At 47.3% G+C, this 26,482-nt stretch overlaps 1 protein-coding gene across 1 annotated transcript in view; it reads left to right on the top strand.

The window, feature by feature from the left end:
* The window catches only part of LOC138568020 (NXPE family member 3-like), a 532,139-nt gene that overhangs the window by 214,241 nt on the left and 291,416 nt on the right, over nt 1-26,482 (top strand). The gene's annotated exons all lie outside the window — the stretch shown is intronic.

Here is a 26,482-nt window from a genome sequence, read left to right as displayed (position 1 = left end):
GCTCAAGTCAACAAGGACATTTTGGAGGACATCCTGTGTGACATGAAGTCTGCCACTCAATTTATCCCCCCCTGCAATCCATCCAGAGGCGTATCCACCCTTTTCTACTAATAACCAAACCTCACGAGGGCGGTAAACCATTGTATCAAAAAACTATTCAGACCAGCACCTACAAACCCCCTGTACATCAGTGGTCAGCTTAAACCTGATTCCTTAGTTGTTGCCACTACAGTCTCGGGAGAATAGCTCGGGGTCAACGTGCTCGCCTTTGAAGCAGGGCGACACAGAGCAACACAGGTTCGAACCTCTGGTTATTAAGTGCACTATAAATAACCATCATTTCATATCATATACAAAGAAATGTGCAGGCACCCCTCTGGCCTCCACAGAGTCCCCACCAGATAAAGAACGTAAAAGATCTACACCTTTGGCGGACAGGTAGCTTCCTCAGCTGCCTACCAAACAAAGATAGCCAACAATACCACCCTCCTGGCTAGCTATGGTTGCCATAAGTGGGATGAAACAGAACAACAAATCGAAGCAGTCCCAGAACCTTGAAGTCTGAACTTCTAAAATCTGTATCTGAGGGGACGCATGTATCCAATTGCATCTTAAAGAATAACCTAGATGCCGCAGACAACACAGGCTGCATCATAGCTGAGGGCACCCTAATCAAATACCATGCCTGACTTGCTTAGGCAGTCTGGGTTCAAATTATAAATGCAGGCAAGGTTGCTCAACATGCCCAACAAGCCTAATACCCTGTTCGGCAAGTCAGTGGAAGATGCACTGAAAAGTGCCAAGGAAGAATAATATGACACCCTCAAATCTCTTGGCCAAGTTACCAACAAGGCGTTTTGCCAAAGTGGGTCTTCCAACACAAGAAGATTTCGTGGGCAGGGCCCTCAACCCTCATCTGGTTACAGCCAGGGCAACCAATCTTCATCCTGGGGCAGCTCACAGGGACAATCCTCCTCAAATTTTCAAAGAGGCTATAAAATGTCCAGGAGCAGAGGTAGAGCCTCCTCAGCCAGATGCTCCACCACACCCAAAAAATTACGACCCACTCCAGGTCCCCTCCCATTTCACTCCAGTAGGAGGTTGCATCTCACAATTCACCCATGCATGGAAGGAAATCATGTCAGACAAGTGGGTGTTGTCACTGTGGCAGGCGGATATTGTACAGAAATTCTACAAAAGCCACCCAACCACCTGCCAAAACACAGAAAAATGACTTCTGAAGAAAGATGCATATTATTGGAGGACATGAAAGTCCTGCTGGAGAAAGACGCCATAGAGATCATCCCAGCAAACCAGGTAAACAAAGGTATGTATTCAACATACTTCCTTGTGCCAAAGAGAGACCTAACTATGTGCCTTGTGCTAGACCTGCACCCAGCGAACACGTCTGTCAAGCCTCAAAAATGGCACATGACAAAGCTTCAGGAGGTAATTCCCCTTTTAAAACAGGGGGATTGCATGGCATCATTGGATATGAAAGATGCATACTTTCATATGTCAATGTTTCCAGCACGCAGAACGTATCTGTGCTTCCAAATAGCAGGAGAACAGTACCAGTTCAAGGTGCTCCCTTTCGGAATAGCCTCAGCCCCAAGGGTATTTACAAAAGTACTAGCAGGGGTAGCAGCGCACCATCGCAGACAATCAATGGCAGTGTACCCTTATTTTGCCGACTGGCTAATAACCGGGGAGTCCCCGCAAATTTGCAAATACAATACCCAAAAAACAATCAACCTTCTGTTCCAATTGAGATTCTCCATCAATGAGATAAAATAAAGTCCTACACCCAGTCAAACAAAATAATTCCTGGGGTCAATCATAAAGACAAGGGTGGGGCTTTTTTTCCCCTCAAATGACAGAGTTCAGAAGATACTGTCACAAATACCTCATTACCTAGCCGGTCACCAGATAACTGTATGCGAGGCAATGCGCCTGCTGGGAATGATAGCATAATGCATTTATCTAGTCCCACATGCACGGCTGCGCGTGAACCCAATGCAGGAGTGGTTAGCAAAACAATGGTCTCAGGCAAGCGGTCAGTGGGACGATCTAGTGGTTGTTTCGCTAACCTTAGTACAGGCTCTTCACTGGTGGTCAAGGGACAACATGGTAAAAGGAAAACCCTTTCGCAATACTATTTACAGATGCCTCACTCTCTGTATGGGGAACCCATTACTTTTACCACACAGCTCATGGCCTATGGACACACACCACAACCCAGAACCACATCAATCTCCTAGAACTTCTGACAGTTCTCAAGGATCTGCAGGCTTTTCAGCAGAATCTACTAAGTCAGACAGTGCAAGTCCTCACAGACAGCACAACTGCCATGTTTTGCATATACAAACAAGGGGGCACACACTCTCCAAGTCTGCCCAGAATATCACAAAAAATGTGGAAGTGGGCACTCAAGCGGAACATTTTCTTAGTCTCACCACGTTTCAGGGGAACTCAATGCTCTAGCAGACTCTCTAAGCAGACACTCTACCAGTGAAACACGAGTGGCAAATCAACAGAGATATTCTCAACTAAATCTTTTCCCAGTGGGGCTATCCTCCCTTGGACTTGTTCGCCACAAGCCAAAACGCATAATGCCCAGACTTCACGTCCAGGTTTCCCCAACCAGGATCCAAGGGAGACACCCTGTGGATGAATTGGTCAGGGAAATTGGCTTACACCACTCCTGAGCAGGATAGTGCACAAGATGCACCTGGAACAAGTCACTCTAATGCTGATCACTCCAATGTGGGCAAAAACACCTTGGTTTCCACATCTGCGCAAACTAGCGATGTGCAATCCAATCAAGCTTCCGCGCACCTCCAACATGCTGTCTCAACACGAGGGGACAACACTCCATCCACATCCTCAGTCTATGAACTTGGCAGCCTGGCTCCTGAAGTCATAAAGTTTGGTCAATTAAATCTTCCTCAAAGGTGTATGGATATTCTAAAGGAGGCACGAAAACCCAACACCAGACACTGTTACTTCAACGAGTGGAAAAGGTTTGTTGTATGGTGTAGATCAGTCCTTAATTCCAATCGAATGTTCACCATCCAACATTCTACACTACATGCTTCATCTACTAGACTCTGGCATAGTATTTAACTCCATCAAAGTACACCTAGCGGCCTTGTCTGCATAAACCACTTTGCAGAACAAGGTTTCTTGGTGGAAAGTGCGTGTTATCAGGGCTTTCATGGAGGGAGTAAAAAGATTATTCTCCCTTTTCTAATCCTCCACCAGGTTGGGACCTTAATGTGGTGCTCTCAAAACTCATGGGTCCGCCCTTTGAGTCCATGCACAAGGCCAACCTAAAACACAAAACCGCCTTTCTAGTAGCCATCACCTCGATAAAACCAATCAGTGAGTTATAGACATTGGGCCTCATTACGACCCTGGCGCTAAGTGAAAAACGATGGCGGTAAATGGTTACCGCCATCGTTTTCCGCCAGGTCCGATCATGACCCGTGACCGTCAACTACGAAGCCAATAGCGGCATCGTAGTTAACGCTGCCGCTAACTGCGCTAAGGGTGCGCGCACGCGACCGCCCACACCGTACTTAGCGCCATGGCGGAAAGGTACGCAAATGCCGACCCAAGCGGACATGCACCTAACGCCATCACCCAGACCGTTAAGTACCTTACCGCCATGGTGCAAATAACGCCATCGTGAACCAACCGTAAAGGGCCATGTTAAGTGAATGCAGCTGCCACAGGTGCACAGAAACAGCACAGGTGAAGGCAATACAGACTCAGGGGAGTACAAAAAGAGCACACCCCACCCCTTCCCACACCCAGTCACACTCCACAATGATACCAATACGACTAGCAATGTTGGGGCTGGAGGACCTGATAGCAATGCATGTGCTACAACAGCAACAACAACAACAGGCAGCACAGAGGAGACGCAGGAGGAGAAGGAGGGCAAGTCAGGCCCAGCAAGCCCCACCAGCACAGCCAGTACCACCACGCAGGCAGCCCCCAATCCCACGCATCAGAGCCAATCCATTCAACCTCACTGCTGAGCAGATCCACACCCTGTACCGTTTGGACCGGGACACCATCACCGCCATCGTAGACATGACACACAACGACATCGTCAGCATGATAGAAAGTCCAACCGCCATCCCCCCCCTACTGAAGGTAGTGGCCGTACTCCACTTCCTGGCCACAGGCACCTACCAGCACACAGTGGGGCACCTGCATGGCATCTCACAACCATTATTCTCACGAACACTCATCCAAGTGCTCGATGCCCTCCTCAAGCACACAGACGACCACATCTCATTACCACGGACTGCCCAGGAGATTGCAAACACCAAAGTGGGTTTCCATGCACTAGCCAGCATACCCGGTTGCATTGGTGCCATCGACTGCACCCATGTGGAATTGGTGGTTCCACGTGCCATGGAGGTACCGTACCGCAACCGGAAACAGTTCCACTCAATCAACGTGCAAATGGTCTGTGACTCCAACAAGATCATCACACATTGTTGTGCCCGATTCCCCGGATCAACCCATGATTCCATGGTCCTGAGGAACTCCACAATACCATGCTACATGGAGCGACATGCAGGGCCAAGATCCTGGTTACTCGGTGAGTGCAATGTCATGGAAGTGGGCAGGTGAATGACGTACCAATGCATACTCCACCTGGCAGAAAGGGGGGGGGATGATGCATACTCCACCTGGCAGAAAGGGGGGGGGATGAGGCATACTCCACCTGGCAGAAAGGGGGGGTGATGCATACTCCACCTGGCAGAAAGGGGGGGGGGATGATGCATACTCCACCTGGCAGAAAGGGGGGGGGGATGATGCATACTCCACCTGGCAGAAAGGGGGGGGGATGATGCATACTCCACCTGGCAGAAAGGGGGGGGATGATGCATACTCCACCTGGCAGAAAGGGGGGGGTGATGCATACTCCACCTGGCAGAAAGGGGGGGGGGATGATGCATACTCCACCTGGCAGAAAGGGGGGGGGGGATGATGCATACTCCACCTGGCAGAAAGGGGGGGGGATGATGCATACTCCACCTGGCAGAAAGGGGGGGGGATGATGCATACTCCACCTGGCTGTGAGTAACACAGGGAACGGAGACAGAGGAAGGGCACTCACAATGCACACAACCCCTCTGCATACATTGGGTGATGACATGCAAAACAGGCCATGGGAGCCATGAACACATACTGGTTGCATTGTGTGAATCAATTAGTGCATGTAGAAGTGAGCCAAAGTAACAGTTGGATGCGAGCCATGGTGGAACATCATGTTCCTGATCAGACAACATGACTGACACATACATTCTCGCCTACATACAGGTGATGCAGCCTATCCCCTGAAGAGGTGGCTCCTCACACCAGTCCGGAACCCGCAGAACCAGCACGAGGAGGACTTCAACCGTGCACATACACGTACTCGTGTGGTCATAGAGCAGACATTCGGCCTCTTGAAGGCACGGTTCCGAAGCCTCAGCAGGTCTGGTGGGGCACTCCTGTATGGCCATGAGAAGGTGGCAAAGATCGTCATGGCATGTGTCATGCTACACAATATGTGCGTCAGACGGAATGTGCCCCTGCCCCCTGACGCAGAACTGCAACCACCTGACGATGAGGATGAGGAGGGTGCAGATGGGGCGGCACCCCATGGAGGAGGCGAAGCACAGGAGGGGCGTGCCATGCGCCAAAGTATCATCGACCACTGCTTCTAGCACACACGGCTGGTGTTTATCGCATGGAGACTGCACTTGGGGCACTGTGTGTCCCTGGGACATGCACACTGTGGACTGTACACCAATAAAGCACACATACGCAATGAAAATGTCCACACATTTCTTTTTTGGAAAGAAAAAAGTGTATTGAAACTATGAACTGTCGTGTCACACCCCCTCCCACCTCCCCCCTGCACACCCCAACACACCCCCTCCCACCTCCCCCCTGCACACCCCAACACACCCCCTCCCACCTCCCCCCTGCACACCCCAACACACCCCCTCCCGCCTCCCCCCTGCACACCCCAACACACCCCATGCAGGTGTCAACAGATGCCTGTGACAGTGGCCACAGGCCGTCACAAGCCCCCTCTCCCGGCCCCCGGGGCACCCCTGGCTGTGGAGCGCAGGTTACGACCGGAACGTCGCACGGGGCTGCTCTGCGCAGAACTGGCAGTGGAGGATGTCCCTGGCTGCCCCTGTGCATGCACGTCCTGTTGTGTGTGGGTGAGGCCAGTGACCGCACGACGCAAGGCCGCAAGTTCTGCACAGATGTCCCTGGACATGGCCTGCATGGCATCCCTCAGGGTGGCAGTGCTCTGCGCCACTTCGGCCCTTAGGGTCTCCGTGGCCTGTTCAATGCTAGACCTAGCCCCCACACATTCCGCGGCATGCTCATCCAGCATTGCGGACAGTTGATGCTGCAGTTGAGTGATGTCCTGGAGGGACTGCTGGCCGTGCTGGCCCATGGCCAGTGCTGGTGGAGTGATGGAGGGGCTGCTCCCCTCCTGTGGAGTGTGGACAGGGCATGGGGTGGATGGCCACTCCTCTACCTCTGTGTGCCCCTGTGAGTGACCCTCATGGGGACTGGCGTCTGAGAAACAGGGGGAATGTAGCAGGTCAGTGGGGCTTCTGACCTCGTGCTCCATGTCCGAGTCTGAACATGCAGCTGTTGCAGCTGTCTCCCCGATGTTGCTGCTGGCCGCTGACCCCCTGCCTCCTGTGGCAGGCAATGTCGGTGGAGGTGGAGCAGCTGCTGCTGGCCTGCTGCCGACAGGGGTGCTTGCCGGTGGGACCTCCGGTATGCCTGCAGTGGGACCTGCTTGTTGTGGGTTCTGCCTCACTGCAGCTGAGGATGAGGGTGCAGGGACGTTGTTGATGGCCTTCTTGGGCCTCTTTGGCGCAGGGGTGTCCTGGTCCTCTGGGTGTGAATCTGTGCCTGTGGTGGAGCAAAGGAGGGAGGGCGTTATTGATGGGTCTGCGGACTTTGGAATGATATGTTTGACATTATTGTGGTCAGTGGATGAGGAAGATTTCAGGCAGTGCCATGCAGGTTGTCTCCTTTTAGTGTGGAATGTGGATGCAGGTATGCGGGTGCCAGCAGTGTATGCAGGGTGGTGCTCGCATGTGGCTATGGGCAGTGTTGATATGTGTTGCATTTACACTCTAGGGCACCCTTGTGCTACACATGATTGGACTGCTGTGACTATGGCATGTCTTGTTTGAGGCACCTACCTTCATCGCCTGATGTTGGAGCTCCCCTTTCCATCCCTCCGACGCCTTCAATGGACTCCATGCCAATCGTGGTTGCACAGATCTCCTCCCACGGTTGGAGTTTCAGGGGGGATTCCGCCCCTCCACCGGTACCCAGGGCAAGGTTGCGGTTTGCTGAGATGACGGCTCTGACCCGTATGCGTAGGTCATCCCAGCGCTTCCTGCACTGCTGTGGGGTGCGGGGTACGGTCCCCACCGCGCTGACGCGCTCAGCCACCAGGGCCCAGATGGCCTTCTTTTTCCCGATCGCTGTCCTGGTCATGTCCGGGGAGAAAACGACACCTGCGTTGTCTTGCAGGGTTTCCGCAAGCATGCAGAGTTCCTCCCGGCTGAATCTCTCCTGGCGCTGGCGGTCACATGCCTTTTTCACACATTTAGGCATTTTTGGGTACTTGGTAGGGTGGGTGATTGGTTGGGACAGGTGTCAGGGTTGGGTCTGGTGTTGTTTGGTAGGATGGCGATGGATTGTGTTTTTCAAGATGGCCGACGGGCTGTTTCCCGTTCCGGCGCGATGACGCTATTTCCGGTTCGACTTTTTACGGCCGCCGCTAATTACGGCCGCCGCTACTTACGGTGGCCGCTACTTACGGTGGCCGCTACTTACGGTGGCGTAAGTGCACCTTGCTCGCTTAACGATGCCGGTAGGGGCCTTTTCCGCCAGGGCGTTAATTGCATTACCGCCATGGCGTAATGCTCGTGCGCGATGGGTCGTAATGTGGCGCTCTTTACGCCATCGTCCCACGGCGTAAACGCTCATTACGCCATGGCGGTAATGACGGGCGATTACCGCCAGGGTCGTAATGAGGCCCATTGTCAGTACAAGTCGCTTTCTTTATAATCCATGGTCCTTAGAACACACCCTAGGTTTTCACCTAATTCGTCTCCAAGTTCCATGTCAACCAATCCATTGAACTACCTTTTTCCCAAATCCTTTAACTCAGTTGAAAGAAGCTACGTAAACAAAACAAAGCCTGTAAGGAAAACAGACCAGCTCTTTGTTTCCGTAGCAATGGGTAGAGAAGGTGATCACATCTATAAAAATGCCATCTCCAGATGGATAGTCCAATGCATACAGATGTGCTATTCACTATTCAAAAGACCCTACCTTTCACTCTGAGAGCTCACCCTACCAGAGATACAGGAGCTACTCTAGCATTTATTGCAAATGCCCCCCTAGATGCTATTTTTCATCCCAGTCATTTTACTAAAGGTATTGGAAAGAGTCTTATTGTCAGTGTAAATTGGATGGTCTGATTCCTCTCTGCAACAGGCCATACAGGATTGGGAATTACAGGTAATGATGTCATACCCTTAGTGGAAAGGGGGATACCATGTTCCTGCTAGTGAGTCCCCTTCTCTCCCATGAGAGTTGTACAACCTCAAATAGCCTTTCCCCCGTGAGACGAGTGATGATGATATCCGATGCATCACTGTATGTAGAGCCTATAATACTAATTAGTACCCATAGAGGGACAATGTGCTTGTAACAAGTGAGCTCATTGGCCCTCAGCAAGTCGTTACCTTCCTGGCAAAGTCCTACCCATGATGCATATATTGTGGACAAAGGCATCATGAAAAATGTTTTGGAACTGCTTCTGTGGACGGTTAGTGACCTAGTGCCTATTAATTCTTTTTTCTTTTATGTGTTACAACACAGAACCGATTGTGAATTGTATGGCTCCTTACCAGGGCTCAATTCCATCCATTTATTGTAGAGCCATTTGTCAATGAGAACCATTTTTGAATGTACACTGATGTGGCCACTCGAACAATGCAGTTGCGCGGGCTGGGTGCTTCACCACTGCACCATTTAGCATGATAAGAAATATCACACAACTAATGGTCAAATGTCAAATTTCAGGACTGCACGATTCAGGGAAAACATTGTATTACTATTATTATTCTTTTTTTTTATAGCGCTGAATCCCGCGGGCATCAGGTTGCTCACATTGCCACGATGGGAACAAACAAAAAGACAGGACAAGGGCGTCCAAGCCCTATTCTTTTATTATAGGATCCAGGGGGCTATTTTAGCAGAAGAGGTATGTCTTTAGTGTTTTCCAGAAACATTTCCAATCAGAGATCCCTCTGATGGGCGGAGGTCAAGAGTTCCAGAATGCAGGAGCTTTAGTCCGAAACGATCTACCTAGACCTTTGTTTCTTTTAGTTCTAATTCCTTATAACAGGTTCCGGTTTGATGATCGTAGATCTCTAGCCAGGCTGTAAGGAAAAATTATGTTTTTTAGATACTTTGTGGCTTTCCCGTAGAGAGAGCAGTGTATTAATGATCCCATTTTGAAATTGATGCGTTGCTGTGCCGGTAACCAGTGTAATTCTCTTCTAGTATTGGTGATGTGGGACCTCCTAGGAATGGTCATAGCGATGCAAATAGCATCATTTTGAAATACTTGGCATGTCCTGTTGTTAGACTTAGTCGCTCCACATAGTAAGATGTTACAGTAGGCTAATCCTGATAGTTTCATGGCCCATGCAATTGTTTCTGCATTTTTGTTGTTAATATAGGGGTGTATGGTATGATGACGCCTCAGATGTTAATTGTATGTTTTACAGAGTTTTTGAACACGGAAGTCTGAATTTAATGATGTCTCCAGAAAGACCCGCAAGGTTTTCACTTTCACTTGTGTTTTGATCTTATTGCCTTAGAGCAAAAAGTGAAAGTAAGCCGGATCTAATTTGGCCCTCACCTGGGGGGAGCCAAAGATGAGAAGCTCTGTTTTTATTGCTGTTAAGGCAGAGTCAGTTCAAGGACATCCAATTTTCAATTGCCTTATAGAAGTTTTCTAGAGTTATAGAGTCTTGCTGGTAATCACCAGTTAGTTCGATGACCAGTTGCGTGTTATTGGCATAGTTCATAAAGAAGACTCCTAGGGCACGATTCATAGAATCCAACGCAGAAAAGGCACAGGTGCCATGTGCCAAAGAAACAATTGCGCAGCACACGTATTCATGGATTATCTGAGGCATCACTAGCCGTGGCGCAAAGAACATCAAGCAGCGACAGTAATGCCCCCAACATGCCCCCATGCGCAGTAAAAAGCAAAAAGAATTCCTAAGACGGTGCAAGACCCCGTGCCATCCCTGGACCAGCATACAGCCTCCCACCCCAGCCAAATAAAGTAAAAACGATTTGGCTGGGGTGCCGACAGGTTACTCGCTGAGTTTTCACGCGATTTGGCTGGTGTGTGGATGGGGTACATGCTGAGTTTTCACGCGATTTGGCTGGGTTGCGGGCACACACAAGACCAGCAAAGGTCCTTACCAGGGACACCAAACCGAGTAACAAATCAGTAAATTTTGCAAAAAAAAGTCAGAGAAGCTATTACCGTGAGTAATCAAAATAAATTATATTATACAGTTGTATTGAGTCATACACACTGCAAATCATGAATAAAAATATGCACAATAACAAATGAAAACAATATTCAATTGTCCAAAAGTAAACTTCCAATCATGTACATTAAAAAAATTAAAAGTCTGAAAAGAGGTCCATGTCCATAAGTGTTCCAAAATAATAACGGAAATTAGAAAAAAAATCCATTCCGTCATGTTGAGTCAAAAAATACAAAACACAAGTAAACTATGTACAAATAAACATGAAGCAAAGTCCAAATAGCACTCCAAATCATAAAATCAACAAAAAGCGAAATCACACACAAACAACTATACACAAAAAGTGGAGTATAGTCCAAAAACTCCATATCATAAAAAAATAAAGGAAACTTATTTCTAAAGAACTATTTACAAAGGCAGAGGGCTAGTCCTTCTCCTCACCATGCTCACTTAATGTTTCGACCAGGGCATCATCGAACACTAGATCCAATTCCGCTAGGCGGGCCTCCGCTCTCTCCTCAAGGGCTTGCAGGAAGTCCAACATGGTCCTCTCCATCCCCTCCCACTCCCTGCAAGTCTCCTCGAGGACCTCAGCCTGCCTCCCTGCCCGACGCAGTGAAATCTCCGCCCTGGCCATGGTGAGTTTTGTCTCCCGTGCCCGCTGCCACTCTGCCCTGATTTGCCGCTCCATAAGCTTCGACATGGAAGACATCCTTTGGAGAAGGTCCACGTTTGCATCCTGCCTGAGACCAGCCTCCCTGAGATGGTTTGCCCTCAGTACTGCAGCCTCCTACTCCGAGCCTGCTGCTGCCAAATTGCCTCGTGCCTGCTCCTTAAGGACAGCCTCCGGGATGATGACAACACCCGGGGCCGTCGTGCACATGCCCTGCTACTTGGTGCTTGCTCTCCCTCCATTGCCAAAGCTCCTGTCGTCGGCTGGATCGGCGTGGTGATCACCTCGGCTGATCCTATGTTGACTCCCGACTCTGGCAGGGATGTGATCACCACCAGACAGGCCGCCAGGGGTGGGACAGGTCCACAGCGGGCCCTGGTGGCATTTGGGCCGGAAGGCGCCCAGGAGGACAACTGGCGCACAGAGGAGGAAGACGAGGAGGGGGTTGCATAAGTGGCCAGCCCATACACCCAACTTGAGACCAGGAACTGAGCTAGCCAGTTGATGAGACGCAAGTCCTCATTGTGATGATGTGCAAGCCCACGGTTAAGTCAGCACATCATCACGAATGGTGCCTGTATGCCTCGTGATACCAGCTAGCAACAGTTCCTCCCTGTCTCGAATGGTGAGATCCGCAGGCATTGGTGTTTCCGTTTGCGTGGAGACATCTGCCACCTGCGGATGAGTCCGGCCTGGGGCATGCCCACAGGTGCCAACTGGTGCAGTCACAGGCCCAGGGGCAGGGTTATGCACAGGCCCCTCCACGGTGGCCTGCACTGCCTCCTGACCCCGAGTCTGGACTGCACTAGTCACACCCACCTCATCACCCCCGCCGGGCCCCATGGGCTGGGCTGATGCAGCCTCCTCCTCCTTCCCCGCCAACCTGTATGACACCCCAGCGTCTTCTGCCGTGGATTGCCCCTGTGCGAGCTCACCTGTCCTTCCCGCTGCCGAGGACTCCAACACCACCTTCGCCCTCTTGGAGATCCCCTCAGCAGCAGCAGCCGATGTCACTGACGCGGCACCAGTCTCCTCACTCCCCGAAGATGTAATTACCTGGGAGCGTGACTGGGCCTTGCGTCTGGGCCTGGTGGATGCATCCCCACTGACTTGCTCCACAGCACTTTCTCCGCCCTCTTCTTCCAACATCGTTGTGGATAATGAGACATAGAAGATGATGTTGTATCCCAAACGTCTGAAGGGGGGGACCGCTCACAGGGCCAGTCAGTGTTGGTACGTCCGTCTGTGGTGGTTACGGTTGCAGGGTCATGCTCTGCAGTTATTGATTCCTGGTCCTAGGCCAGCTGATCAAGGGAGGGATGCAGTCCTGCAGCCACAGAGAGCGTCATCACATCAAGGGCCAGGTTACCTTGGGCCAGGCAGGCATGGGGTCTGCCAAAGCGGTGGCCATGTAGCAGCTGGCGATACTGTGTGCGAGCATTCCATGTATACTGTTGCACAACAGGGTGCTTCATATGAGATGTTGGCTCAGAGCATGGATAGGGTGGCCAATTCCATGATCCCCCAGAAAGTCAGGCGGAGCACCAGCTGCAGGCATTGCGGTCCACATGCCGCTCACACAGGCTGCACTTGGAGGCCAGCAACAGGAGCCGATGGGCGGATCTGAGGGCTCTGCAGGCATCCCTGGTTGCAGAGGATCAGGCACACAGGGACGCCCTGAGGTTAGAGTATAGGTAGACGGTCTGAACAGCAGATGCAAAAGTTGACTGATACCATCACGGAGGATCTCTGTGCATCCTGTGAGGTGTTGCATGGGGACCTCCGAGCCATCATGTTGCAGATGCAATCATCTCAGTAACGCATGGCCACTGCCATGGAGGACCAGGCCAGGGCTATGCGTGGTGATCCTTCCTCACCGCTACCACATTCTGATGCTACACCAGAGGCTGGCGACAGCAGTGACAGGTCTCCCGATCCATGCTAGCCGTGCGGCCCATTAACCCATGGAGGTTTTCTTTTTCTTCTCAACATCCACACATGTGGGTGTTGAGTGTTGACGGGCACCCTGCACCGCCTCCCTCCTGGGTGCCACCCATCCCCCGGTCCACCATTGTCATTTTTTATTTGTGTTTACTTGTTTCTTGTCAATTGTGCATTTATGTGACAGTGTGTTGCTTTGTGTGGCATCCGAGGGCATCCACTGTAGGTTCCAGCTGGACCCATACAGGCTTGTCTCGTGTTGGTACACTCCTTGTTTGTGCCTTAGGGTCCAGAAACACATGCCACTCCTGCTTCCCCTTTCCATGGGCTTGCAAGGAGTGGATCATGTACAAGTAACTTACACAGGGGCACTGGGCTTCCATTATATCTGTGGGCAGTCTGAAGTCCGACCTGTGTATACACCCCTAGTGGGAATTCATGATTGTTTGTCCAGTGCATGGTTAGCATCCCTTTTTGTTTGGACATTGAGATCCATCCTTTGTTCATGTTCCATCTTCATGTATTAGCTTTCCTATCTCCATTATTGTTAGCCTTCCTGCTGTATGCGCTTCCCTGCCCTCTTCAGTTAGCAATTCCACACCAAAATGCAAGGGTGCCATGTGCAAGTTACGACACATTGAGGCTTATGTGTAATTATGATTGGTCACTGTCAGACAGATTCACTCTTGGGTCCTGTGTTTGACCAATTGATGTTCCTGTGTACATTATTATTTTGTTCTTTGAGAGTGAGTTATTTCTGAACTTGTTCCGTTGATCGTTGAGCGCTTTGTGACCGTAGGGTTATGTGTTGGTCACTTCTTTGTCTCATTTGACATTGCATGCCATGGCATGGTGTGTCAACCAGGTGACATGAAGTGTGGGAGGGTTTAGGTGACATACCGGCATTTAGATGTGTACTTTGGCATGGTGTTAGTGGCATACTCCATCTTCCATGTGTTCCTTTTGTGCTCACCAGATTGAGTTAGTTTAAGTTCTAAGGGATGCACACAATGTAGCACTTCCAAGGACACATTCTCAGGGTGGTAAGGTTGGGACAGATGATTGTCCCTTTGCCATCATAGATTGTCACCTGGAATGTGCCAGGGCTGTGTGCACTCTGAAGGGATTGGATTTTAGGTGAAAAATTGTCCCACAAGCTGGGAACGGGCAGCCTCGCCAAGTGCCCTTTCACCTCCACCGTGCATGTGGTTGGTGATGTGGGGGCACCACCATGTCCACCGGTATGCCACGCCGTGTTGCAACGATGTGCAGGACACATGCTGCCACAATTATCCTGCACACTACTGGTTGTGCATATAGTAGCTCACCACTAGAGTGGCCAAGGGAGAGGAAGCATGACTTCAGCACTCAGAATGTGCGCTCCACTATATCCCTAGTTGCAATATGGGCTGCTTTGTATCTTACCTGGGGTGGTGTGGTGGGGTTCCGTATTGGCGTCATCATGTAGGTGCTCAGAGGGTGGGAACTGTCCTCTTGGAAGGTGACCTGGTTTGTCGGTGGTGTGGTTTTGTCTGTGAGAGACATGCATGCATTTGCAGGGCCATTTGTACTCACCAATGAGCCATGTGTTGCCATGCACCCCAACTTCCAGTGCCCGGCGTAGGGGTGACATTCTGAATATGAAACTATCATGGATGGACCATGGATAGTTAGAATATACAGAGGTAATGATTCCCTTGGCATCACATACAACCTGCATGTTGATGGAATGCCAGTGCTTGCGATTGTGATAGATGTGCTCTGTGGCCCTAGGTGGACGTAGGGCCACATGGGTACAATCAATGGCACCAAGCACTTTAGGGAAGTGCGCCACCCCGTAAAAGTCCTGGACCACGGTCTGCCTTTCTGCGGGTGTTCGGGGCATGTATATGTGCCTGCGGACTGAGGGGCGTGCAGTCATGATTGCCAACACCTTGTGTAGGCAGCGTGTCTGTGTGGGCTGTGAAATGCCCCCAACTATGGCAGTTGTCCGCTGAAATGACCCAGTGGCCAAAAATGCAGTACACTCAGCACCTTTTCCAAGGGGCTGAGTGCTTGGGAGCACAGGGTGAGTGATGTGAGGTCATCTTCCCACTCCGTGACCAGTTCTAATATGATATGAGGTGAAAACCTATACCTGCTATATACCTGGTCATCAGGCATCCCAAAAAGGCTGATCCTCGGTAAATAAATGTATGCTGTGGCTATCCTCCTCCTGCAGTGTCCCTTGATCACTGCTGCAAAAAAATTGAACATTCATCGTAGCTGTATACACATGTTGGTTTTTGCACGCCCTTTTTATGCATTGTTTTTAGTGCGCAGTGACGCTTACGCCAGCTTTCGCGTGGCGGAAGTGTTTCCGGATTTGCGCGTCTTTTTGCGTGCGCCGGTGAGTGTTAGGAAAGATTCCCATTTATGTGTAATTTTCCCTCCATTTGTGTACTCCCCAACTTTTTGCTGATGTTAAACACCACAGTCTGACTTTACAAGAGGAGCCCAGCCTTCTGCTGCACTCCCGTTGGCTTTTCACTCACTTTTTATGGGGAAACTGACATGCCCTTAAGTTGGTCCGTACTGGGGGACTTTGTTTCCCTTAGTCCTTTCCAAATGTTGCAACCTTTCTGCACAGTTGCACCAGTACAGTGCAGTTGGGTCTATTAGTCATTTCCAACGGCCCTAGATACTCTTGAAGGATTTTTTAGGAGAGGTGCAGATGTGCCTTGGATAGGGTTGGTGCAGCTTATCATTTTGCATATTTTTAACCCTTTCTGCCAGGTAAACAGCGATTACCGCATTTGGCATGAACAGGTGGCCTGGCTCCAAAATGGCCATGCCACGAGGTTCTTTGTCCTGTCCTTTGGCCATTTTGCCCCTTCACATTCCCCAGGTCGAGCCAACCCGGGTCAGTCCTTATGTGGGCATGCATTATCCCGCAAAGCACCAAGCTTTCGCGGGCTTCTGCATACCTTGTGTGTGGGCCTCCAGGATGTGGGCTGGAACATCTAGTTCCAATACACATCCTGGGTGCCAGAGAGTCTGGAGTGCTGTGAATGCCTGGGACCACCGTGGTCCGTGATTGGTCCACGTATGGTATGCCTGTATGTGAGCAGATCTCCCATTGGGTCCTCTTCGTTTTAGCGTGAAGGAGATTCTGGATAAGAGAAGGCCCCAAACATCCATACCATGTCGATCTCTGGAGTTCTCACTGAACGAAGGATAGGATCCAAGTATCCTGAAACTAAGACGCCGAGTTGAGGTATCGCTGGTGAAACGCTGGAAGGTTTGGCACCCTGAGCCCACTGTCATCCAGTGGGACCCCTCTGCATCTGGTCGTCCTAGAAGGCCTGCGAAGATGCTTCAACCCATTAGAATAGTGGGACCAATTATTCTTGGCACCTTCATCAAACCCTGCAAGTAAGCTCTCTTGGAAATGTCTCTGGGCCAACCAGTGGGCTGACCAGCTTACGCAGACTCTTTCCCCTGATACCACCGTTGTTTCAAGGAGGCCCTTGAAACTTGGTAAATTGCTAGCTCTGCGTTCACGGCACTCTCACACCGAATTGTGTATACTTGGCATTTCCAGGTCTGGAGAAACGCGAGGGCGCCCGAACCGGAGTATACGCGGTTACCGTGTCACCCAGCCATGGTAACGCACTTTGCAGGTGCGCTGCATTTTGTGCCCCTCTGCAGTGAATCTGGCCTGATCCATCCACCAGGAGCGGAGAAATTGCCACTGTCCCATTTGGGAATCATTGCTGTATCTTCGTCGCTGAAAGCTGCAGAGCCGCCAAATTGCCGCACTTGAACCTGCAACCGAAATGGACTCGACTGCTGATGTTTGGTCTAGTGTGCGCCAGGGGTTGTGAGTAATCGCAACCCTAACCGGTGGCCCCCTAGCACCTCCATCCGTTTTTATGCATGAATGGCCCCTGAAGGCCCCTCTCCTTTCAACTGCTAGTGTGAACTGGCAAACTATTCCCAAATCTTGGAATAGACTCTGCCCTCAAGTGGAGGCCCTCCTCGAATAGTGGGAACCAATTCTTCATCACCTCACCCACCTTCCTGAGCTGCTACAAACCCATAAAGACACCCCGTTTTGCCCATTTTAACTACCGCGTGCACCAGCAGTGCAAGTACATTCGAGCAATAGGCTCCACTCTTCTTAGGGATTGGACTGCCTCTTAGTTAGGAGTGTGTTGGATGCAGGGACTAAACACTATTTGCACTGCCTGTTTGCTTTCCCCTTTTAGGTTGTGGATCCATTTCGAGCATTAACCCTTTGGACCCCATTGGTATTGTATGTATGTATTTAGATAGGATTGTGTTGGCTTAAAAGTATTACTGTGATTAGATTTGTGTGTTGAAACTCAAAGGCCTTGAAATAAATGTATTTATATTTTTAATATATATACACCTGACTGGGAGTGATTTGTAAGTGTCCTTTGCTCTGTATGCTCATTGAGGTCTTTCAGTCGCCCTGACCCCTCCTGAGACCTAGTCTTGACCACTGCCAAGCTACCTCATTGGTCTGGCGTGTCCAGAAGGTTACCCTGTTCCAAGAAACTAGGCTGGCCTCCTGAACCTCTGCCCACCAGGTCAGAGTTCAGAAATACATCTCAACAGTGAGCCCTATGAATACGTGTTGTCAGCGCGCGTGTGGGCATTGCAAGTAATTTACTGTGGTGCTTCCCACGTAACGGCCACATTTATGCTTGTTGTTCCCCATTCCACGTGTTCCGCCCCCTTTTTAGGTAACTGCGCAGAACCCAATGCCCCTACGATACGAGTCTCACGCAAGGCGTTTGTGGTGTCGCACAGACGTGTTGGAACGGCACGGCTTTCTCGCAAGTCCCTGGTAAGCCCTGCGCATTGTGTTCATGAATACACTAACTGGTGCTTGCGTGTGATTTCCCGTGCATGACCCCTATTTTCTACACAAATCATTCCATGAATCGGGCCCCTAATGTCTCCAATAGTGAACAAGTGACGCATGTAAAGGTTGAAAAGGAGGGGTGCTATTGATGCACCCTTTGGGAATCCATATTTTATTTATTTGAGAGGCTGGGGAAGTGGCTGCGCCCCATTGTACCTTGGAAACTCGGTTTGACAAGAATGATTTGATGCAATTTACTGCCATCTCTGAACAGCTCCCTTGTTGACGTAGGTACTCTAGTAATCGCTCATGATCAGCAAGATCGAATGCCGCCAATGGATCCAATAGGATCAGCATCCCAGCTTTACCACTGTCAATGATCTCTAGCATGTGATTCTGGAGATCAAGAAGAGCAGTCTCAGTGCTATAAGTTGGATGGAAACTGGATTGTCGATTGTGCAGTTTGGTATTGTTTTCTATAAATGACTGGAGTTGATTTGTGGAAACCTTGTCCAGTATTTTTAAAATAAACTGACTGTTTGTTATTGGGCGGATGTTGCTTGGATCCTTGGAGTTCCTTTGGGATGGGTGTGATGATTACTTTCTTAATATATGGTAGCACTTCTTGATCTCAAAAGGAAGCGTTCACAAATTGTGTTAGAAACGGTTTTAATGTGTTTCTGTTTTGAAGGATGATTTTAGGTGGTAGTACATTTAAAGGACAGGTACGGGTTCAGTGGGGTTTAGGGACGCAAGCAGCAGGTTCATATCTGTTGGTGAGATAGGGGATAAAGAGAAACCTAGGGACTGAAAGTTGGAGAGAGGGTCATCTGTTTCTTTGGGTTCAGCCGCCTTATTGGGATCCTCCAATGGAACATTAAGACTCTGAGTTTCTAAGATTTTGTCCCTTGCCTTAGAGATTTTCTCTTCAAACGCCAGTGATATCCGAGTACAATCTTTGTCTGTGATTGATAATGGAAGCTCTGCAGTTTGGGGGTTTTCTAGGGATTTTATGATGTTAAATAATTCCTTCGAGGAATTAGAAGCTTGCTCAATGCGGGTGTTATAATAATCTTTCTTGGTGTCCACTATCAAATATCTATAAGATATATCTAGTTTCTTCCATGTCGAGTGGTGTCCGAGGGGTGTTTGTTCCAGGTCATTTCTAATGCCCTTTTTTTCTTTTTCAGCTCATCCAGTTCAGGTGTAAACCAGCTTTGATGATTAGAATTTTCTCTAACCCCTTTCGTTCAAATGGGTGCTACTTTGTCAAGTATTGTTAAGAATGTATTATTAAATACTGACAGCATATCATCAGTTTGATCAGATGGTAATATTTTGTTCATGACAGTCTGCATTCCGTTCATGATGTCTGAAGAGTTTAATTTCTTAAAATTACAGCCTCTAACAGATTTTATGTTATTGATAGGTTTAGTAGTAGGTAAGTACATCGTAAAGCTGATCATAAAGTGGTCTGACCAGATCCATGGTGTGAAAACAAAGTAAGTTCCTAATAGAGGAACTCCCATCCCCTGCACACTTTCACTAGCTCAAATTGAGCCCAATTATGAATATGACTTAGATACACCAAATATGTGTGTACATACTTTGCAATACTTATTATTTAGTTTAAAGCACAAAAAAATAATTATTTTAGTATTCAATGAAGAACCTCCACACATAAATTGTAGGTATTTCCAGTTTCTTTAATTTTCAATAATTCATAGTTGGCCCAACGCGTTTCGAGAAGTTCATCTCTTCTTCAGGGGCATATTGAAAAAAATGTATCACATCTAAAGGGAAATTTCAACAAAACATGGAATTATCTATATGATAATATATATTCAAAGTCAATCATAATTCAATATATTGTATTCACATGCATTCTCATCAGGAAAGAACCCAATGTACTGCTGGCTTAGGTAAATATCATTAAAGTAAACATATTCACTCAGTTATTCAACTATAAAGTTGTTCGGTCTATTCTATCCTAGACAATCAGGTGTGTCCAACAATCAATATACCAAATTCAAAGTTTCAAGTAGTAGATATTCTATATATTTTTTTTAAAAAGGCATTCAAGGGTCTGACTGCCAAATGGCGGTGGAATAGGGGCATTCAAGTAAGAGATATCATTGTCATTGTCAGTAGTTGACAAGAGAAAGAGTGGTTCATTCATAAATGGAGGGCTATTAATCAATGATTATTCATGTTGAGAGATATGAGGCGGGCTGTATCTTTACAAAAGAATATTAGTCTCAAAAGGTTTTTGTGCTTACCCTTATGGTAAGGAAAGTAGTCAACGTGAAGGTAGAATGGCAACAATCTCAACCCGGAGGATCCGGCAGAACACAAGATGCTGTGACTTCTCAGTCGTCAGGGTCGTACTCTAATGTTTAAAATGTGTAGAAAAAGGCGTTAGAGCCCGATCGTGTAGTTTAGGGAAGCAAGGTAGTGCACAGGAGGATCTGCTTACCTTCTCAGTCTGGCAAGAAAGGAGAAATTGTGTGTCCGTTCCCGTGCTCGTAGTAAGAGTACCGGGAGGCACACTGAAGTTATGGCCCTTGACTATGACGTCACCGCGCAGTGGCGTCAGGTGACGTCACTATTGTAGACAAAAAATCGGGAAGAGTAGTTTACGTTAGTGGCGAGTGCAACAAAACATACGAAGGTAAAAAATGTATTAAGAATGTATGGAAGTGATCAAGTTCTGAAAGGTAGGTAAGACGTCAGAGCGGACGGACGTCTTGGGATAGAAAGATCCCTTAGAAACATAAGAGCAGAGTTGGAATAGTTCTCGAGTGGTAATAGTGTTCATGGGTGTTCCTAAGAGTAGGTCTCAAATGGCATTACAGTAAGGTAGATGTCAAACAACAGTAAAAAAAAAAAAAAAATACATACTAGTGGTTCTGGGAAATGTGGTTGTGTAGGTACAAATGTTTCACCTGTACAAAAGTTTAGAAAAAACATACTTGTAATCCTTTGCAACGGTACTGCTTAAAACAGGTGTATTCCTTTAAAAGTCCATTCGGGCTCACACTTTCTGATTCAACTCGCCTGTTGTTTTGAGGCTTACAGTCTACATCACCCTGATATTTCATGGAAACCTTTGTATATATGTACAATATGCATGGGTACATATATCACTACATACAATGTTCTACATTGAACGTCTGTCTCAATGATGGGAGACTTACACTCTAATGAGTAACCAGTTCACCTTTGTTACATTGGAAACTTTGTATCATTCGGTTTTTTTGAAGTAACTTACATAAGTGTATATTGGACTAAATTTGGTTAGTACATTGGGTATTTCACAAGAATGGACCTAAGTAAAAGTCTTTGTTTAAGCCTAATGGAGTCATGGCATCCAATTTATGGATCCAGAATAATTCTCTTTGTGCCAATCGTTTGGCTAAGTCTCCCCCTCTTGGGGCTGTTCGAAGCACCTCTAGTACAACCTGTCTCAATTGAGATATATTATGTCCATTTTCTTTGACGTGTCTGGCAACTGGGGATTTAATGTTGCCCGTTCGTATATTGGATTTATGTTCCGTCCATCTCTCACGTGCTTTGCTGGTGGTCTTGGCCACATAATATTTTCCACACGGACACTTTAATCCGTAGATCACATTTTTACTTTCAGAAGTGGCAAAGTCCTTTAGCATTATTTTTTTACCGCTTTTAGGGTGTCTTATGTGGTCCCCCTTGATGAGGTTGGAGCAGTGTTGGCAGTTGAGGCAGGCATGTGTTCCCATCTTCTGTTTTCTGAATGTGGTTTGGGTTGGTTTCTTCATTCTTTCTGCCCTAATTAGACTATCTTTAAAGTTTTTGCCCCTCTGATAGGCTAACATGGGCGGGTCGGGGAATAATCTGTTTAGACCCAGACGACTGAGAAGTCACAGCATCTCGTGTTCTGCCGGATCCTCCGGGTTGAGATTGTTGCCATTCTACCTTCACGGTGACTACTTTCTTACCATAAGGATAAGCACAAACACCTTTTGAGACTAATATTCTTTTGTAAAGATACAGCCCGCCTCATATCTCTCAACATGAATAATCATTGATTAATAGCCCTCCATTTATGAATGAACCACTCTTTCTCTTGTCAACTACCGACAATGACAATGATATCTCCTACTTGAATGACCCTATTCCACCTCCATTTGGCGGTCAGACCCTTGAATGCCTGTTTTAAAAAAATATATAGAATATCTACTACTTGAAACTTTGAATTTGGTATATTGATTGTTGGACACACCTGATTGTCTAGGATAGAATAGACCGAACAACTTTATAGTTGAATAACTGAGTGAATATGTTTACTTTAATGATATTTACCTAAGCCAGCAGTACATTGGGTTCTTTCCTGATGAGAATGCATGTGAATACAATATATTGAATTATGATTGACTTTGAATATATATTATCATATAGATAATTCCATGTTTTGTTGAAATTTCCCTTTAGATGTGATACATTTTGTTCAATATGCCCCTGAAGAAGAGATGAACTTCTCGAAACGCGTTGGGCCAACTATGAATTATTGAAAATTAAAGAAACTGGAAATACCTACAATTTATGTGTGGAGGTTCTTCATTGAATACTAAAATAATGTTTTTTTTGTGTGCTTTAAACTAAATAATAACTATTACAAAGTATGTACACACATATTTGATGTATCTAAGTCATATTAATAATTGGGCTCTATTTGAGCTAGTGAAACTGTGCAGGAGATGGGAGTTCCTCTATTAGGAACTTACTTTGTTTTCGTATATTTTACAACCCATATGCCAGGGTTGACTGTTATCTCCCCTGCACCTTAAATTGTCCTAAAAGCACTATTGTGCTGTTTAACACTTATCCAAATACACAAACATCATCAATAGGAGTGCATGGTGAACACAATTGTGGTTTTCAGATGCATGGTGTGGTAAGGATATTCATAGTTCCAATGTTCTTAGGGACCTCCAAATCCAATAGATGGGAGTTCTCGTGTGTTGGGTCATTGTTTATAATGATAAAACCACTCTCTATTAATGCTGCCTCAATATGCGTTGCTTCCTTGTCCTCTGCATTTCCCCTCCACCGATTGAGATCACCCAAAAAGAGTGTATAAGAGTTAGGACTGTTGTGGCTGTTAAGAATTCCCACAATTTCATCATTAAACTCGGGCATGTTTTGCGAGGGGGCGATAGTATGATATTGATGCAATGGTGGTAGGTTGGTGTCAATTTAAGATGTCGAATCTTGCATTCTGAACAAGTGATAGTAGCTGGAAAAAGGCCTAGATTGGATTTGGCTATTATGGCCACCCCTCCACCCTTTCAATCTGCATTGTAGAAGTTATAACCGGGGGAGAGGCATCCGATATATGGGGACCACTCGTGTCTTGTAACCAAGTTTCAGTTTATACACAGTATGTCCACTTTGCTAGAGACTATGTAATCGTGGATGTCTAGAGCATGTTTGACTAAAGAACATGTATTAATAAGTGCAACATTGATAGAAGTGGGTCAATACTCTATTGGTGTTTGTGGGGGACCCAAGCATTTCTGGGTATTTCTTTCTAATGCTGAGCACACTGTATTGTTCCTTCTTTCAGTAATGGTGTCAGATGTTAAAGTTTCTGTAGGAGACTTACTTTCGACCCCAATTGGCGTATCGATAGGCTCTTTAATTACAATGGGCCTCATTAGGACCCTGGCGGAGAGGGTATTACGCCAGCGTAGTGCATGGCGTACCTCTCCGCCATACTACGAGTTCCCGTAGCGCCATGGAGGTTTTCTCCGCCTGGTTTTACCAGCCGGAGAAAACCATGGCGCTACGGGACCTCGTTGTTAATTACGCCACCGTATTTTACGGTGGCGTAATTAACTCCTTCCCCACTCCCATTATACCCTATGGGGCAAGAATGGGAATGGGGAAGGGCAGAATGGGGATTGGGGATTTACCGCTCCGCCGAGGTCGGAATGGGGCGGTAAATCCGCCAACCCCCATGGCGCTATCGGCGGCTTTCCGCCATGCTTCGCGGTGCATTTAGCACCGCGAAATCCGCCTGGGTCGTAATGAGGCCCAATGTTAGTTGGTATGAGGTGGACTTGTGTAATAATGGCCTCCTTCCAAGAAGATTCAGCTGGGGTTAGGTCTGCTAATGAAATAGTAGTCTCCTTTGTTTCAGAGTATCGATTAATAATACATTCACACCTTTTAATGATTCCAAAACACTATTAGAAGAAAATATCCTCTTGATTTTTGTGTCTTGATTTTATGATTCGTCCTGTATGGTTAGGCAAAGCCAATGGAATGAAATGAGCATATTTCACATTGATATGCTAATTTCTGGTGACGTCACATCCCATTGTGTATGTTAATGAGTCCCGGACCTAAACCAAAAAGATGGTGGTCATTAATGCTGACTCCTGTTATTGAATGGATTCGGAGATCTGTTTCTTTCGTATATGAGCTCTGTTCGTCAGTAGGTTTTTGGAGAAAAGAAAAGAAAAAGGTGATCCCTTCTTGATGTTGGAATCTACAAGTAATCTGATGTAGGGATTTTGCCTGATCCGAGTGCATCTACTCAGGTCGCAGAAGAAGCCGACCGGTTTCAGTGGTATGAGAATGGATGTGACCACTTTCTTCAGGGCTATTGACACGCACTGGTTTGTATTGTGCGGTCTGATCAAATCTTGTTGGGAGAACTAGGTCTCTAATATCCAGGAGTGGAAAGTCGCCCCAATAGAGTTTTAAAAGAAACTCCCATCTATCAGGGTCCTGAATTTGGATAACGTGCGTTTTCTGTTTCTCGAATCCAAAGGGTTCACTTGCCCACCTTCCACTAGCAATGGAGAACGCCGCAGTCGTGCCGCAGCTCGAAAACAAACAACGAATCACTCCTTGATATTAGAGACCTAGTTCTTCCAACAAGAATTGATCAGACCGCACAATACAAATCAGTGCGTGTCAATAGCCCTGAAGAAAGTGGTGACATCCATTCTCAAACCACTGAAACCGGTCGGCTTCTTCTGCGACCTGAGTAGATGCACTCGGATCAGACAAGATCCCTACATCAGATTGCTTGTAGATTCCAACATCAAGAAGGGATCACCTTTCTCTTTTCTTTTCTCCAAAAACCTACTGACGAACGGAGCTCATATACGAAAGAAACAGATCTCTGAATCCATTCAATAACAGGAGTCAGCATTAATGACCACCATCTTTTTGGTTTAGGTCCGAGATTCCAGTATCTTCTTCTTTTTAACTCCTCTTTTTTTAAAGAAAACATATTTTTAAGCAGTTGTAAAATCCAAGAAACGCAAATAAAAAATGAATGTTGACTCGGAAAACAACACAGTAAATAACATAAAATAAAACTTGTGGAACCTTGAAGGCACAACTCAAAAACCGACTACCTTGGATTCATTCTAAGAATGAAGTAATAATTGAATAAATATGACTCGGATTCGAGCGTGATACAACATTAGGGAAGATTTGAGGTCCCGATTCCCAACCTAGGTTCTAGTTTTGTGGATACCTGTTAATGAGTCCTGCCACTTTCTGTTTTTGGGCTTGACCTCTGCTCCTTACACAATATTTCACAAATGGTGTGCTTGTAAATGTGCCATCCTTACCCATTATTAAAAATGTGTTCTTTGTGCGGAACCCCGTCCTCTTAGGTTGAGGCTCTCTTGTTACACTTGGGGCCCGATTGGGATGTTGGCGCACTGAGCGTGCTAAAGAGCCCAAATCACTGCGCCAATTCTGGCGCCCAGGTTCCACCACTATTCTCAAGTGGTCCTGGGCTTCTTCATAGAGCACGATAGTGCACAGCCTTCATTGTGCCTGTTTCTGGCAACAACAGGTGCAAAGGAAATTCATTGCGGCACGTTCCTTAAATAACAACATCATCATTACTTTTATGAAAGTGCTGCCGAGAGAACACCTTAAATAACGACATATTCGTTATTCAAATGCTTTAAAACAATGTGCCAGCTGTACGCCAATATTCACAATTACCCACATATTACATTACAAATTTGCCACACACCCATCCCATCCTAGCAACAGCCACATACATTCCGAACGTGGCACATTCATATCGACCTCGGAAGAATGCGCCACCTTCAGAATAGGTCTTAAGTACAGAATAGGTCTTAAGTACCGAATAGGTTGATAACACTTTTTCCGACCTTTTCGGTCCTTAACACCCACATGAGAATCGGGCCCTCAGTCGCTTGTTTTCTTTAGTGGGCAATAATTAAGCCCCTCTAGTCCAAATATTCACCAGCTGTCATTTGCAACCTGTCAACAACTATATATTGAATAAATGAAGTAAGACCATGTGTTCTCAGGCAACGT

This window comes from Ambystoma mexicanum, chromosome 1p, assembly GCF_040938575.1.
Source record: "Ambystoma mexicanum isolate Mex_15411 chromosome 1p, UKY_AmexF1_1, whole genome shotgun sequence".
In the NCBI taxonomy this organism is placed as follows: domain Eukaryota; kingdom Metazoa; phylum Chordata; class Amphibia; order Caudata; family Ambystomatidae; genus Ambystoma; species Ambystoma mexicanum.
Note: the sequence above shows the minus strand (reverse complement) of the source record. Positions and strands in the feature narration are given on the sequence as shown.